This window comes from Ochlerotatus camptorhynchus, unplaced genomic scaffold (genome assembly GCF_037179485.1).
Source record: "Ochlerotatus camptorhynchus isolate MF236.1 unplaced genomic scaffold, CSIRO-AGI_Acam_v1.1 ptg000246l, whole genome shotgun sequence".
In the NCBI taxonomy this organism is placed as follows: Eukaryota; Metazoa; Arthropoda; class Insecta; order Diptera; family Culicidae; genus Ochlerotatus; species Ochlerotatus camptorhynchus.
In genome coordinates, this window is record NW_027040736.1 from 343,360 (window position 1) to 360,890 (window position 17,531).

Genomic DNA, 17,531 nt, shown 5'->3' on the forward strand with positions numbered 1-17,531 from the left:
GGGTATAAAGTATGTATTTGACTCATAAAACCTGTCAATTTCGCTTTCAGAGCATCACAATAAGCGATCTTATGATTCGCGAGCGTTCACTCAGAGTGAGCGCTCACAAATCGTTAAATCACTGATTGTGACACACTGAAAGCAATATTGACAGGTTTTATGTGTCAACCACATACTTCACGACTTCTTCTTGAACCTTACTAGTACTAATTTTCATTATAACATCTAATATTTTCATAATTCTGAAAAACATTTTTTTATAGCAAGTGAGTGGAAGTAACCCTGCCAACAATGAACATAACAGGTGGGCTGGAACTCGCGGTCCGCTAGTGCTGGTGAGTTATTTGCCGTTAATGTTCACGAAAAGTTCGTTATTTTGTTATAAATCCGCTGCCAAAACAAAAAAAAAACGGGCAGATTTGGACAGATTTTGGATCTGTTTCATGCGACCAGAGGTGCTGGTCACAAATGCCTTGCCAAATTGATAACTGGAAATAGTGGTTTTACCGGCATGGTTCACTGGCCAATAAGAACCATATAGCATCGCTATTTGATATAGCGATGCAATCTTCCAAAGAGAATTCACTTACGTCAATGCACTCAATGACGTCAGATATGGCCGATAACCTGAAATATTTGAATAACGAAATAAAATATAACCGTAGTCTAACGTGTGTCATGATCGAAGTTGGCCGCGCTGCGAAAATAATGTGTTTTTGTTTTGCTGTGTCGTTTTCGTTCTTGTGAAAATATTTCTAGACGAACAATTCAAAAGGTCGTATATGCTTTGATCGATTTTTTCATCATTTTTTTCTTCCCTGTTGAATTTGATGTTCTGGATGCTAGATGAGAATCTCCTTTATCAAACTTTGTCTCAAAAATAGCGTGAAATCTGTTTGTATAGCCGTGGTTATCAAAAGAAAAAGACGGTTATTTGATGTTTACATCCGTGCGGATTTGCTTAAAGTAGCCAGCATAATGTAAACAGGTCAGCAGCGTCTACCAGCATGAGATTTCAGGAGCAACTGAAATCCGTGCTAGTTGGCTAGTGCACTAGCGCTAGCAAATCCGCACAGATGTAAACACCCCATAAGAGCGGATCAAATCAGACAGGACCTTTTGAAATGTTCATCGAGATTTGCAATTTCGGTCTTAAGGTGATTTCTTGTACATGGTAAAAAAACATGATGTTCATGTGAAGTGATTTGCTGTTGAATTTGCACTACCTGCCAAACATTGCAATTTGATGTGCAAATCCCTTGGAAGAGATCATATCGAAGCACGATGAAATCAACAGTAAATCACTTCATTTTAGATTGTATTGAGTTGTATTGCGTATCGTTGTTGATGTGCTGTACTTTGAACTCGAAATGTAAACCATACTGATAGTAATAATCTATCACTTTAAGTTTAAATAATTTATCCTTGGATTTAATTTTTGCTGAGAATGGGTTTAAATAACTATATAGCCTTGTTCATACTGCAAGCCTTGTTAAATGTTATTCAAAATATGACCGTATCATATTATTACCCAGATCATATGTTTCCAAGTGATATTGAACAACATCGCAAGGCTTTTAGTAGAAGCAAGACGAGGCATTGAGCACTAAATTTGATAAATTTGACAATGTTTTGCAATCGAACTTTGCTGATTAATACACTATTATTGAAAACAGCAACAATTTCGTATTACTCACGCTCTAGAACGTAAATTTATCGCTTTTCTCACTTGACTTCATTTGTTGTTGACTTGCCATCTTCGCGAGTAATGTTTGTCATGTACGTTTTTGACATTTGCTTCCAAAAGCAAAACTAATCAAATTCAATGGATGAAACAGATTCAATTGATAGTCATTATGATTTAAAGGTGTTATACAGTGCATATTTTTCAACGACAAATCACTTTGTTTCAAAACGCAAATAACTTGAAAATCAATGATAAATCACTTCGATTCGTAGTGCCGCATATTAGACTGAGTCAAGTGCAAGAGCATTTGGATTAGATGTGATAGCTTTTTACCGTGTAGAGTCCACAAATGGCCGCTACGTAGACTAAACATGCACTTCCACTTCAAATTTTCAATTTCACAAATCTTGGAAATTAGAGCCTCATTTTACCTGAAACTGCTGCTGCATGTAAGCTGCAGTGTAGCAAACGTTGAGTAACAGTTTCATTGTAGTACGTGTCGTGAAAGTTGATATTTGAGCACCTAAAGTTTCGAAGTGGTTACGAGAATAAGGATTTTTCAGCGATTAACCGTAAATAGATTTATTGAAATAAAATAATAAACTTTTTTTTTTGCTCTTGTGAGTATTCCACTAACAACCCAATTCTTATCTTTTTAATAATGACGACTACCAAGTCTTGGGGGATTTTCCTTCTTTAATTGAATCTTGGGTTTTTGCGTTAGGTTTCGATTCTGCACGTTATTTTTTCTTTGTTCTTGACATGTTTACCAAGAGTAGAGTCGGTGTATGCTAATGTGTATAGCCAAGAGTGAAGCCATTAAACTGGCAAACCGGCTACCTATCGTGCAAAGTAAACAAACATTACGATGATATGAAAGCTCCACGAAAGGTAATGCAATCAAAACGCAGTGAGTTTTAAATTGTCATGGGATACGTTAGGTAATGGTCAGTAATGAGAGCTTGTAATATTTGTTTTCAAGATAATTTGACAAAATCATTGATATAATGATGACCTAATGAAATTGGGTTGTTAGCGGAATGCTTAAAGAAAACAGCAAACAAGGTTATCCTCCATTTAATTCCACTTAATTAATTTTGGTATCTATGACAGATACCTATTTCAACTACAATGTGCAGTATTTATCAGCACACTTAGAAAAATTCATGTAAATTTTGGTGCTCTGAGAGTGACATATACGAGCGTCAATTTTGACATAAATTCTAGTCATAACTGACGTGAAATATAGCTTAATCAAACGAACTTTTCATCGAACAACGAACTTTTCAGACTCGGAGCACTTAATATTACATGACCTGTTTGTTTACGTCTCATCTTTTATGTCAAAGATGGATTCCGTCACGTGTAAAATTAGTTATTTCTAAGTGTGAGTGTCATTCCCACCCCCCATTGAAGACTGCACATTGTTGTCGAAACACGTATCTGTCATGGATAGCAAAATTAATTAAGTGGAATTAAATGGAAGATAACCCTTTTTTGCTGTTTTACTTTATTGATATAATGATTTACTACAGCGGCTAATTTGTTTTCTCACTACACATTTAGAAAAACCTAATCTTACACGTGACGGGATCCATCTTTGACATAAATGATGAGACGGTAACAAACATGTCATGTAAAATTAAATCGAAGACAACAAATCAAGAAGGCTGGCAACTCTTCCATTTTCTCATAAGAACGCTATGGGACAGGTATACTCAAAGATAAATTAAATCAAAAAAGCTTAAAAAGTATGCAGATTCCCGCTTCACTATATTGAGTCCGAGCCATGATTACTTCGGCAATAGTCATGCATGATTAAAATCGAAATAATCTTTCCAGTATTAAATTTTATTCTTTTTCAATACTGATTTTTTTTTTTTTTTTATAATTACTTTATTTGTACAGGCTCAATCGAATAAACTTTACAGAGCCGAGTTATTCTTTGCGTTATACATTATTACTGTCTTAAATTTAAAGTTAAAGGAACTGGACCGAGTACTCGCGGTTGTCTCGAGGTTAGTGGAGATTTACAATTTTTTGGATGGGAAAAGGGAAGAAGGAGGTTTGAAATGTGGTTTACGATACAACTATTTAATTAATCCTAAAGCATGAAATTATTTCTATTCATCTTGAAAACAAACATTGAAAAAAAAACCCACACGTACAAAATACAAACTAAACACAAGGTTAATCAAACTTACAATCTAAGGTTAATATCCTTAAAGTAAACATATATGAGTTTCATAAACTCCAGATCGCGTCTAGCCAAAATATCCCGAACTGGAACATTAGGTTGTCTACCTCGAGCCCGAAGGGAATCATAAAAATGTGATCTGAATCCACGATACTCCGCACAAGACCAAAGGATGTGATCAGCGTCCTGGTAACCTTGTCCACATTCACAGAGATTGCTGTCTCCCAACCCCACACGGAACAAGTGAGCGTTTAGACAATAGTGATTGGACATGAGACGAGACATCACGCGTATGAAGTCTCGACCCAAGTCCAACCCTTTGAACCATGCAAACTTCGACACCTTAGGGATAATTGAATGTAGCCATCGTCCCAAGCTCCCTTCACTCCATTGATGTTGCCAGCTAACGAGCGACTGCTGACGATAAATAGAGAAAAATTCACTATAGGCGATCTGTCGATCATAAATGTCGCCTTCCATAGCGCCCACCTTCGCAAGTGAATCCGCCTTCTCATTGCCCAAAATTGAGCAATGCGAAGGGACCCACGCGAAGGTGATGATGAAAGAGCGCACGGATAAAGTACTAAGCAGTTCTCGTATTTTCAAGAGAAAATACGAGAAGTGCTTTACCGGCCTAATGGAACGGATAGCCTCGACAGAACTGAGACTATCCGTAAAAATAAAGTAGTGGTCTGGAAGAAGTGAAGCAATTGTTTCCAAAGTGTAGTGAATTGCTGCCAGTTCAGCCACATACACAGAACAAGGAGCTTCAAGTTTTCGAGAGGCGCTATGAAATTCATTAAATACACCAAAACCAGCGGACTCCTCTATTAGAGATCCATCTGTGAAAAACGTTCTTGCAGAATCAACATGGCCAAACTTTGCAGCGTATAATGACGGAGCAATCATAGGACGATGATGCTCTGGGATTCCGTGGATTTCCTGCGTCATAGATAAATCAAAATTCACTGAATTGCCGAAATCGGAGAAGACTACACGATTAGGAATATTTCTTGAAGGGCTGACATCCTGTGTTAAATAAAGGTAGTACAAAGTCATAAAACATGTTTGAGGATTTAGCTCCAGAAGCTTCTCAAAATTTTCGATCACCAGTGGGTTCATTACTTCGCAACGGGTGAGGAGCCTCAGAGATAACTCTGAAAAACGGACGGATAGTGGCAACATGCCCGCCAGCACTTCGAGACTCATTGTATGAGTCGAGTGCATGCATCCTAACGCGATACGAAGACAACGATACTGGATCCGTTCCAGCTTGATGATGTGCGTTTTAGCTGCCGACTGGAAGCAAAAACTACCGTACTCTAAAACCGATAAAATCGTTGTCCGGTACAACGTCAGAAGATCTTGTGGATGGGCTCCCCACCACGTTCCGGTAATTGATCGAAGGAAATTGATCCTTAGTTGGCATTTTCGTCTCAGATACTCAATGTGGGATCTCCAGGTGCATTTGGAATCGAACCAGACCCCAAGATATTTAAAGGACATGGAATGAGTGATCGGTTTACCCAAAAGTTGAAGCTTCGGTTGTGCTGGGCTATGCTTCCTAGAAAAAACGACCAACTCAGTTTTCTCCGTGGAGAATTCGATACCTAGCTGGATAGCCCAAGTAGACAAATTGTCCAAGGTATCCTGTAAGGGTCCTTGCAGGTCAACCTCTTTTGGCCCTGTGATAGACACTACGCCATCATCTGCAAGTTGTCTCAACGTGCAATTGTCACTAAGACAATTGTCAATTTCTCTAACGTAGAAATTGTACAAAAGGGGGCTTAAACATGAGCCTTGGGGGAGACCCATGTAGCTAAATCGAAAAGCTGTAGAGTGTCCATGAGAAAAGCTCATATGTTTTTCTGACAGCAAATTGTACAAAAAATTATTAATTAATGGAGACAATCCACAAACGTGGAGTTTCTCTGAAAGAACTTCAACGGATACTGAATCAAAAGCCCCCTTGATATCCAAGAACACAGAAGCCATTTGCTCTTTTTTAGCAAAAGCTAACTGAATTTCCGAGGAAAGCAACGCGAGACAGTCGTTCGTTCCCTTACCCCTACGGAAACCAAATTGAGTATCTGAAAGAAGGTGGTTCGTCTCAACCCATTTGTCGAGGCGAAAAAGGATCATTTTCTCCATCAATTTCCGAATACACGACAGCATCGCGATGGGCCGATACGAATTGTGATCCGACGCGGGTTTATCAGGCTTTTTAATGACTATCACCCTTACTCGTCTCCAATCGTCGGGAACAATATTGAGCTCCAAGAACTGATTGTACAAGTTCAACATGCGCCTCTTAGCGACGTCTGGGAGGTTTTTCAGCAAGTTGAACTTGATTGTATCAGATCCCGGGGCAGAATTGCCACACGAAAGGAGAGCGAGCGAAAGTTCCACAATTGAAAAAGGCTGACTGATTTCGTCTACCGAATTCGCGGTTTCGCGAGGAATCAACTGCGACGGCACGGAATCCGGACACACTTTTCGCGCGAATTTAAGAATCCATTGATCCGAGCATTCCTCGCTTTCGTTGTTAGTAGACCGGTTACGCATTCTTCGCGCCGTACTCCAAAGCGTATTCATAGACGTTTCGCGCGACAATCCGTCTACAAACTGCCGCCAGTAACCCCGTTTTTTGGCCTTGATGAGGCTCTTGAGTTCGCGTTCAAGAGATGTGTATGCGTCGAAATGCTCGCGTGTTCCGCGTTTCCGAAAAAGTTTAAACGCGTCGGACTTTTTACGGTAAACCTCCGTGCATTGTTGATCCCACCAGAGCGATGGTGTTTTCTTACGAATAGACGATCGCGGCACCGGTCGTGTTTGAGCTTGAAGTGCGCTGTCGACGATGAGATTAGAGAGGAAATTATATTCCTCCAACGGCGGAAGCTCTTCCACTGACGATACTGTATCGTCTATCGCGGATTGGAACTTAGTCCAATCAATGTTACGGATTAGATCATACGCGACGTTAACGGATTCTGACGAGTTGAACCCACTGGCAATCGAAATTTTGATCGGCAGATGATCACTACCGTGCGGATCCTGGATTACATGCCAAGTGCAATCCAACGATAGTGAATTGGAGCAAAAGGTGAGGTCTAATCTGCTACCATTCGAGGATGGACCAGCCAAACGTGTTACTTCTCCATTGTTAAGTATTGTCATGTTGAAGTTGTCGCAGAGATCATAAATCAAAGTAGAACGGTTATCATCGTACAGCTCCCCCCAGCCTGTACCGTGGGAGTTAAAATCTCCCATGATCAACCATGGAGCGGGAAGTACCGCACATATGTCGAAAAGTTGTTTGCGATTAACAGAGACTCTAGGAGCAATATATACAGAAGCAATACAAAGGCTCTTACCTTTAATGGTAGCCTGACATGCGACAACTTCAATACCGGGGAATTCGGGAAGATTCACCCTATAGAAGGAATGGCACTTTTTGATCCCCAAAAGTACCCCTCCTCCACGTGAATCCTCACGATCCAATCGAATAATGTTAAAATCAAAAAAAGGGAGATCAATTTCTGAAGAAAGCCATGTTTCACAGAGGGCAAATGCATCGCAATTATTGTTATGGACTAAATACTTGAACGAATCTAATTTCGGAATAAGACTTCGACAATTCCACTGTAGAACAGTGATCAAATCCCCGACCTCGTTTGGAAAATTATCCATCGAAGGAGATGATAGCTGCAAGAAGGGGCCATTTTGAAGTCAATTGCTTCAAGAAGGATTTCACAGTCGGAAGCAATGTGAGGACAATGCTTTTCAGAGGATCAGAAATGTTGAGGTATTTGAGAATACCGTCCACAATGTCATCAAATGAGAACAGCCCAGATGAAGAAGGGGTTTCTGTTCTTAAAATTGGGGCATCAGGGGTTTTGGATGTCCCCGGAAGAGGTGGAAAATCCTGGGTATAGTCAGTTCTGCGGAATCCAGGAGGAGTAGAAGTCTCCTTTTTTCCACCACTCCTTGATTTGGGCAAGCTGATTTGGGGTTCTTGATCTGCAACTTTCCGCGAACGGATGCGTTTTCGTTTCCGGGCAGAACCTTCCGGAAAACTGAAGGAAACTCCCTCCTCAGCCAAGTCAGAGCCAGACTCGTCATCTGACAAAAGAGCGAAGGGATTTGTTTCGTTGGTCGATGGCTTGGCTGTCTTAAGCATTTCTGCAAAAGACCGCCTGGAACGTTCCTTAAGAGAGCGTTTCATTTTGTCCCCGAGCTGTTTGTACGCCGGGCACGACGAGAGAGCATGAGGAGGAGTTCCATTGCAGTACACGCATTTTGGTGCAGTAGCTGCGCAGGCGCCATCCTCATGCTTCTCCCCGCATGTGGAGCAGCGTGCCTTGTTGCCGCAGTGGGAGGCCGTATGTCCCAACCGCTTACAATTCTGGCAGTTCATGACCCGAGGTACAAACAACCGCACAGGAAGACGAAGTTTTCCCAGCTCGATGTATTGAGGAAGGGCAGATCCAGAAAAGGTCACCCGAAACGAGTCTGTGGGGGTAAAACTCTTTTTACCCTCGCTGAGCGATACTGACTTCATTCTATGAACGGCCAGTATCTTTACCGGAGGAAGCAAGGGGTTCTTGAATCGGCCAACCGCTTGCTTCTCCAGTATCTCGGGGTTCAGGCTCGCCTCAGTGACCACGCCTTCGATCTCCACATCAGAATTAATTAATTAATTTAGCTTTATTTAGGAGGCTTTCAGCCTTAGGCTGGTTCGCCTCCGACTCCACATCAGAAGCTGGAATGTACACCCTATATTCCAGTGTGAAAAACTGGGAAACAGCAATTTCATTGGCCTGTTTCAGGTTAGCGACGGTCACACGAAGTTTGTTGTGCCTAACCTTCGTTATTTCGGTCACGGCAGAGAATCGCTTTGTCAGATCATCAGATATCTGAACAACATTCAAGGGTTTGTTTTTGGGCTGAAAATAGACAACCCATGGGCCAGTCGAGTCATTCGGGTAGGCCCGCAATCTGGAGCTTTTCTCAGCCTGCCCATTGTCAGACTGAGACGACGAACCAGGGATGACATCATCATTATTCTGAGATGAATGGTCATCCATGTCGTCTTCTGACAAAACATCCATTTTGTTCAACTAGTGGGAGCGCAAAACGCTCTCCCACTGAACGCACAAACACAATACACAGAAAACACTACAAACACAGAAATACAAAATGAAAATTTAACTAATGGGGGAGGAAAAGAAACAAGAAAAAAACAAAAACTTATCTGATAATCCTATACTACTACCACCGAGCGTTATATGTGTAGGCGTTTACACAGATGGCTGGAAGAGACGCGCTGCGTGGATGACCTTCGTTGTGGTGCACTTGATCGAGGCTCGGTACTCAGCGCACACAGGCGCACGATGATTGATGAACGATGTAGATGTAGAAACGGGTGCTCACACTCGATGATGATGATACGTAAGCGGGTATGCGTGAGCGCGTATGCGTGACCACGCAACGATGATGCCCAAATTGGTTTGCGAATTACCAATAGCACGGATTAATCGTTCCGAAAATGACACTTTCTACTACAAAAAAAACTCACTTTTCGATCAATTTACCGGGAACTATGCCAGGAGTCACTTAGTGAGAAAAAAACTGATAATTTATATCAAGCGAATACCGAGAAAACTTCCAAAACAACTGAGCGCGAAACAAGTCGACCGTACTTCTTGCTAGGACGCAGTGAGATGAAATACTGATATATAATCAAAAAAGATTTAATTTCAATCAAAAATTATTAAAATAAAATCAAAAATGCTTAAAATTTATTTAAAAAAAAAAGATAATCTACTATCTAATCAACCATGATTAAACTGGGATTAATATCAGATGCTTATTTTTTAGAAAGAGAGGATTAATTTTTAATCATTCGATATGATTAAACTGAGTTTAATCTCAAATTGATAAAATTTCAAGCAAAATGGGAATAGTTCAATTTTTCAGTGTACAATCGTGTCATCTGCCGCTCAAAGGTAAATGCTTCGAAACGAATTTAATAGCAAAGATTACATACTCAGAAGAAGGGATTGTGTATTTGCTCATTTTTCTATGCGTTGCTTCCACCTTCACTCAAGCGCAGCGCCACTGTATCTGTCGGTAGAATTCTGGCAAAGTTGCCAGTCTTCTTGATTTGTTGTCTTCGGTTAAATGCTCCGAGACTGAAAAGTTCGAATTGATTGAGCTAAACTTCACGTCTATTGTGATTCAATTTTATGTCAAAATTGACGCTCGTATATGTCGGTCTCAGAGCACATAAATTTATATAAATTTTTCTAAGTGTGTAGAGGTTAGTTGAAGATGATGCAGAAGTCTTTTGTTGCCAAGTGAATTGGAAAAGAATCTTTCCAAAACCGTGATGCGAGTTTCACTGTTTGACGTGACTTTTTCTAACCTAGGGGTTGAATACTTAGCAGGGTTGGATTTCAATATGTCATATGTCAGTAATTCTGTGGGAATCACATTGATAAAGACTGTAGATCGTGGTCGATATACGTATCTGTCATGGATACATAATACTAAGTGGAATTACCGATAATGTATTGGTGCGTGTGTAAAAATAGCATCGAAATGCTTGCATTCTTGCAGGATAAGCTGCAGCTTCTTGCATTTATTAGAGATAATTGCAGCCAGATTTTATCCATAATGTTACTGCCTGGACGAGTTGAAATCCTTATCAGCGGACATCAACACCTTTGAATCAAAAATCAAAAGTAACTCTATTTTTTGGCCAAATTTATGTTTCAAGCAAACTTACTGAACTTGAAGAACGAACAGCAAAACATATCATTGTAACAAAGCGGTCTACTCTTGATTGGCGACAAATAAATAAATAAAGTCGTGCTTGACAGGAAGCATGTTCATTGTGACTCGATAGCAAGAAGCTGAATGAATTACCGTGCATCCCCGCTAATCTGAACGTAACTTCATACATATTAACGGGGTTCAATTTTAATTTGAACTTCTGGTAGCCCTATGATCACTAGAAAAGCGTGTTTATGGTAGCCGTATTTTCTATTTTGTTTTGATTATGCGTTTCGTTTCGCAATGTTTCGGATATGCTGAATGACGTTTGAGAAATTTTTAGTTTGCACGGCGTGCAGATTAGCGGGCTTCAAATTAAAAGTGTTCTGATTAAAAACGCTCAGATTACCGGGGGTCAACGGTACACGAAAATGCCGCTACCTGAAATAAAACGAATGCGAGTTCATTTTCCTTTCTATCTTTCGAAAATACTGGGCCCTGGCTGCTAATTTCCAGAAATGCTTCAATTTTATCAATGATGAAAGATCAGCAAACTTTCCAGCCAAATAATGTTGTTGAATCTTCCAACAATTCCAACTTCTGTCAAATTGACAAGATTTTACTGAAAATCAGCAATATTTCTTTACTGATTTTTGAGCAATGCAAAATTTTGACATTTGGCAGCATTTTGCAGATTAAACTATTAAACTCAGTAAATTGAATTCGCTTTCAACAGGAACTTCCAGCTTCTGTTAAAGATCGTTGATACAAATATACAAATATTATAGACTATGCTCTTTCCCATGTAAAATTTAAGAAATATTACCAGTGTCCTTTCACATAAATTTATTTATTTGTTGTTTTATGTACCTCTTCCTCCTCCTGTGGTGTGTACGAATGCAAAAATACTTGCGACTGTTCCGTAAACACTTTTTACTGGGTATCCAGCAAACCGTTTATGTTAGCTAAATTTTTCGGTAAAAAATATCGTTTGCTGTTTTTCAGTAAAGCACTGGATTACTGATCATGAGGCAGCAATCCGTTTGGCTGATATTGAAAACATAAATTTGGTATGTAGAGGCCTACCAACGTGGAGACCATATGCATTCACTCTGGCAGTTCTTAAATCGGTCTACATAGTTACAGTAACAGCCCCTTACGTATAACGTACACAGCAACAAAATATTTCAACTGTGGAATCGCAATATCCCAGAACGCGCCAGAATACGAATGTAATGACGCAACAAACGGAAATGCTGCAGGTATGATGAGTATAGATACTTTAGACTCCATAGATAAGCGGAGGAAATTATGAAAAATATATGCTCTCACTGGCATCCGTGAAAAATTTCATGGCATCAATGAGCTCGTCGTTGTGCAGTTTTGTTTTGTTTTATTTCGTGCACAAAAGTTCAAAATGAAGTGCAAAGCAAATAATTGCAATAATAAGTCAAGGACGAGAGAGGCGACTCTATCTAAGATGCAGGAAATGTTTTGCTTTGCTGTTGTGAGATGCACTCGCGCTTAATAGATAGAAACACGATTGATTGTGATTTTGAAGATTTACTGCAAAAAGGTGAAGAACGGAGCGAGTAGATGGGTTTAGATGCAAGAGATGAAAATAGATTTTTCGTAGATTGATTCGCTTTAAAATCGAGATTTATATGTGTCGGTGCGACAAAGGTCAAGGAGTGGTTTGCGTAATATTTCCTTCTTCCGCTATACACGAAATAAATCAATGACTATTTAGAGACTGGTGGTCAATGGTTATTTAGAAAATGGTAGTTAAAACTGTGCCCTCAGTGAATTAACACTTTCTAAGTAAATAAATGTAATTTTTTGTTGAAAATATTCACGTCCGATTTATATTTACTCTAGAAAAAACATTATGATGAAATGAAAATAAATAATATGTTTGATCATAGAATTGCAATTGCAAAAAATACCATAAAGACATCATGCTAGTTTGGCCACACTAAATGACAGTTCGTTTGGCTAATAGAGAAAAAAAAATACCCTAAATTTAAGGTCTTTTTACATAATTTTGGGTAATTTTGAGTTCTTCATCCCACTCTCACTTTTTGTTGTTGTCAAAAACAGAACGAGAGATTCGATTTTCTCATGACTATCGTTCAATAAGCTACTAGTGAGTATATGAGATATTCTCAAATTTGAGTTAATTGAACTTAATTTTCGTAGAAAATTCTCACGAGTAAGTAGTTAATATTAATCAATGTCCAACATGTAGAGGTATCATTTTTAGAAGTAGAGTAAAACGGTGAATTTTGAGTAGATATGAACAATAAAAATTAGATTACCCACAGTAAAATCAAGACCAAATTAGGAACCGTTTGAGCAGCGTGAAGCGAAAATTACAAATTTTGCATCAGTCTATTCTTTGGTACAAGCAATATAAATATTTACCTTATTTGACAAAACCCAGGTAATCATGACGTTTGATTATTGAAAACAATTTGAATGAAGAAAAGAGACCTACTGCTGTCATGATTACCTGAGATTTGTCAAATAATGTAAATATTTACACCTATTGAATCGAAGAATTGGGCAGTGCTGACACTGAGATGTGTAATTATCATTGGCAGACATTCGCGCGATATTGACAAAAATGTTTTTCACGTAGTCACTGACAGACTTGATCCTCAAAAAAAAAAACTCCAAAATCTCATTAATTTTTTCGTCAACGACAAAGATTCACCTTGTAACAAAAAGTGTAATTTCGTGCATTCTGTGTCACATTGTTGCTATCCAAGCAGCTCAGGACGTGGCTCCATGTAATTGTGTTATTCAAGTCAGTTAATTTCGTTACAAATTTAGTTAATAACAAAATCTACACATGTTCGTCACTGACAGCATTATCATTGACAATTAACATGGTTTCCCTTGACAATGACTGTTAGCTCAAATGAGCTATCAAGATTTTGCAGCACTGTTAGTGGGTATAACTCGGTCACATAAATAATGCTTTGAACAATATAGGCCCATAGCGTTAGTATGAATTTCAGTGGTATTGCAAAGCCTCAAGGTGCTAGTGATGCAAGGAAATAGTCAATTTGGTGCATTCCTATAATGCTGATTGATGAGTCAGGGGTTTCAATCAATAACGAATTGATTTTCAAAATTAGTTCTCCTCCGCAACCCAAGAATTTTCCTGTTCGTCCGCTATAGAAAAGTACATATTTCAGAATATGCTTGCCTTGCAGCAGCTTTTGCAGACAGTGTATTTTAAATTTAAGTTCAATGCAAATAATTATAGTTCAGTTGATAAGTTTCAAGTTGGACATTTCGATGTGCAGTTATGCCAGTTATAATAGAGTAAGAATAGTGAAATTACTTCACTTTTTTGAAAGGCATCCAGTTCGAAATTCCACATATGTTTGCGGCCTGGCCTTATAAGACATCTGCGCCCCGTGGTAACTCGCTAGTGCTTGTTGTTGGCTGGTTGGGAGTGGATTCTACATACCATACCAATCAGGCCTTTTGTACCAAAAGCTTTTATGCCGTTTTCAAATGTACCGCGAGATATATCCTAACAGGCAAGGTTGGTGAGTTACTGTAGTAATTGGAACCAGCGGTATTAAACATGTGGTAATCCTCGTACATTCAGCTTGAATCCAATATGTCTTCAATTTTGACGTTCTGATACCTATAGTTAATATATGGGATTTGACGATATAGTACAGAGCAAGGGGTAAGACAGCTTTACCAACAATCAATTCGAAACTAACGATTTTAAATTGGCTCACTTCTTGACTAGCCTATTGGTCCCAAGCAAACGATTAACGTATCCCATTCTAGTCAATATTCTAGTACTACACTATGTTTGTTTTGATTTGCTTTGAAAGTTTGACAGATAAAATGAGGGGTTCATGGATTTTCCTATGTTTCGAGGGGTGAATCGATTAGCTTGGGACCGAAGATAGTACCAGAGCTGAGCCAAAAAGTTGAGCACGTATCTTCGGGACCTTCTGGTCTTAAAGTTACCTCTATGGCTTTACTCTGAGTTGCTTTTTTGCAGTTAGTAACTCGTAAGTAACTCAATGTTCTTCAAAATTAAATCGACGTCGATCGATTTTTTGCATAGCCTAAAAGCAAACATGAAGCGCTCATTTTCTCGCATACTCGACTTCGTGTGCTTTTTCTGCTGGAGAGATTCGAGGCAAGTGTGTGCGTCGTTCTACAATGGTCTACAATGTGCGTCGTTCTACAAGCTTACTGGTATAGTCGAAAGCGTAGATAGAACACGAAATACAAAAGACAAAAAACCATTACATCGCTTGCATGGTCAATTTCTAACATTCGTTGCGATGTTCATGAACAGAGGATGATAGGAAACGGAACTAACATTCATTGTAATAATTTTTTGGTTTGCGTGCACCAGAGGTAGGAGGATGTCCGCTCGCAGCAGAACGGCACCATGGTAATCCAGTGCTTGGTTCGCAGTATCATCTAGCGGCAGGTTGTCGGGCGATGGGAATGGGATCGCTTCGACGAGTATCAGAGGACGTGCAGGGTATGTATAATTTGCCGAATCTGGAGTATTTGGTCAGGCGGATCGAGTTCTTTTACCACATCGAGGCGGATGATTCCTTTTTGTTGTTGTTTTGCTTGACAGCAGCTTTTCGGCTTCGCACCTCCATATGTTGCTTTTATGCGAAAAGTGAGAAAGCAAATGACAGTGATCTTGCCAACTGAGCAACGCAAGTTACTCGAGGGGCCTTAAAAGCAACTCTGAAACTGCACATGACTAGGAACTGTCTTACCTCTTGGTTCAGAGGCATATTCTGATTCAACAAAAACAAAACAGGTTACTTCGATATTCGATCTACATGAAGGTTTCAAAATGGGGCTCAGTAATAGTCCCCTGGCTGGAGCACCTAGTTTAAAAGCAGGGTCTGGCGAAGATAAATCGCAGTCACCTTCAGACTGCTGCGATGGATTTCAAATTGATAAACAAAACAAATCAACGCGTGACTCTTTGGTAGTCAATGCACAGAAAAACAAAACTACCCACCGCTTGGGTTTTTAAAACTCAAATTTGAGTTATTTGACCTCTGCCCGTTTCATTTCCTCTCGCTATTGTTGTCAAAAATAGAACGAAAGATTCGACTCAACCGTCTAGTTCCGTACGAGAAGCCAAAATTGAGTAATATGCGATATACCCAAATTTGAGTTAATTGAACTTAATTTTGGGTAGAAAAAATTGAAAATAACTTAGCGATGGGTAATTTTTTTTGCCGTCCTTAAATGCCAACTACTTTGAGCCGGTTTACCCAAATTTGGCTTATCGTACGGAACATGGGAGATGAGTGAAAAGAACTTAATTTTGGGTTCTTTTGAATTTCTGTGTGTAGTTGTTGAGTTTGATTTTCTCGATTGTTAGCAATTGTAATGTAGAGCTTGTATTGAAGCTTTTCTTTTGTTTCCTCCTTGCAACAGCAAAAAAATTGGTTCAAAAATCATTACTTCTCCGCCAGACCCAGAATGTAAATTGAATTAAATTTGGAACAAATAAAGTGCTAAAAATAACTGGTCGACACAAAAGGTTGGTTTTCACTGCATGCGTCAAATTCTCTGACAGACACTTAAAGCAAAGTCTGCCAACCATTTGCAGGTAAATTACACCATGCGTGAATGGGGATTTCCCTTGTCAGGAACACCACACCCAGCAGTGACCGGTTATTTATCTATTACCCACTTTTAGCTGCTGAATGCAAAACATTTAGCATCTTATTCTGCCAAGTTGCTACCGATGGTATTCGATTATATTAAGCTCATCAACACTTGTTTTTGACACAGTGATTTTCATAACAGCAGGTCGCAATGATTCAGTACATTTGAAGCAATAGCCATCGAAATGAAACGCACCGGGCTGAATTTTCAAATCATTACAATTTTCTTTCGTCATACCGGTGTGTTTTGCACTCTGCGAAGCAGCAGGTTTCACGCAACTGTATTGTGTACGAGGGTAGGAACGGGGGGCATCATCAAACAAATTTATCACCCGAATAAATCTTTGATCAATTCCGTTCCAATGATTGCCGGTAACCTTAAGTCACTTTTAACGCCGGAACCTTGATGCGTGGTATTTCTGCCACTTTAAAGTCAGTTTCACAACTGTCACGTTAATTGAACTTGATAATAAACAAACAACTGCATCCCGAATTCAAGAACTCCACGCATCCACAAACATACACTCTTCTTGAGACCTTCTGTGAGAATTCCATTCAATTCGAAGCCTTCACACGTTCAACCAGCCGCGTCCAACCCAAAGCTTCCAAGCGACTACCAACCACCAAGCTTCTCATCCATTTTCGCAGAGAGGCTTCGGTACTTGGTAATCGATACACTAACGAACCCGATCCCCCGGTGTGGCTGAGAGCGAGAGCCACTAATTGGCTCCTCGAACTGGCAGCAGCAATCAAAGCTAAACCGCGCTTCGCTCAAAAGGATTTTCTATAGCAGTTCCTCGCCGATTGACGACAGCAACAAACAAAACCTCGTGCACGATTATGGCACTCTCGCCAGCCGAGAGCCGGAGAGAGCGGGAGAACCACGTGAAATTTTATGGCAAAAGCCGGACTGCGCGAGTGCAAGCAGCAAAATTGCGTTCGCTTTTTCGTCGGGCTCCGTGTGTGGCTCTGATTCCGCTCGTGCAGGGGGTTGTTGTTGGAACTCTCCCGGGCTGTTCGTAGACGAGGGGAACCCACCAACGGTCGATCGAGACCCGCTCGGGGGGGGTGTGTTGCGGAAAACCCCCGAACGACGAAGCGAAAAAAGCTCCATGCTTTTCGCGAGCCAAGGGGGTGGATATACTATTGGAGGTATAAAACAGATTGAACTAAGTGCTCG

The 17,531-nt window shown here is 39.9% G+C and overlaps 1 protein-coding gene across 1 annotated transcript in view; it reads left to right on the plus strand.

Annotated features, from left to right (window-relative positions):
- LOC135704701 (peroxidase) overlaps nucleotides 1-17,531 on the plus strand; it is a 223,086-nt gene that overhangs the window by 122,666 nt on the left and 82,889 nt on the right. The gene's annotated exons all lie outside the window — the stretch shown is intronic.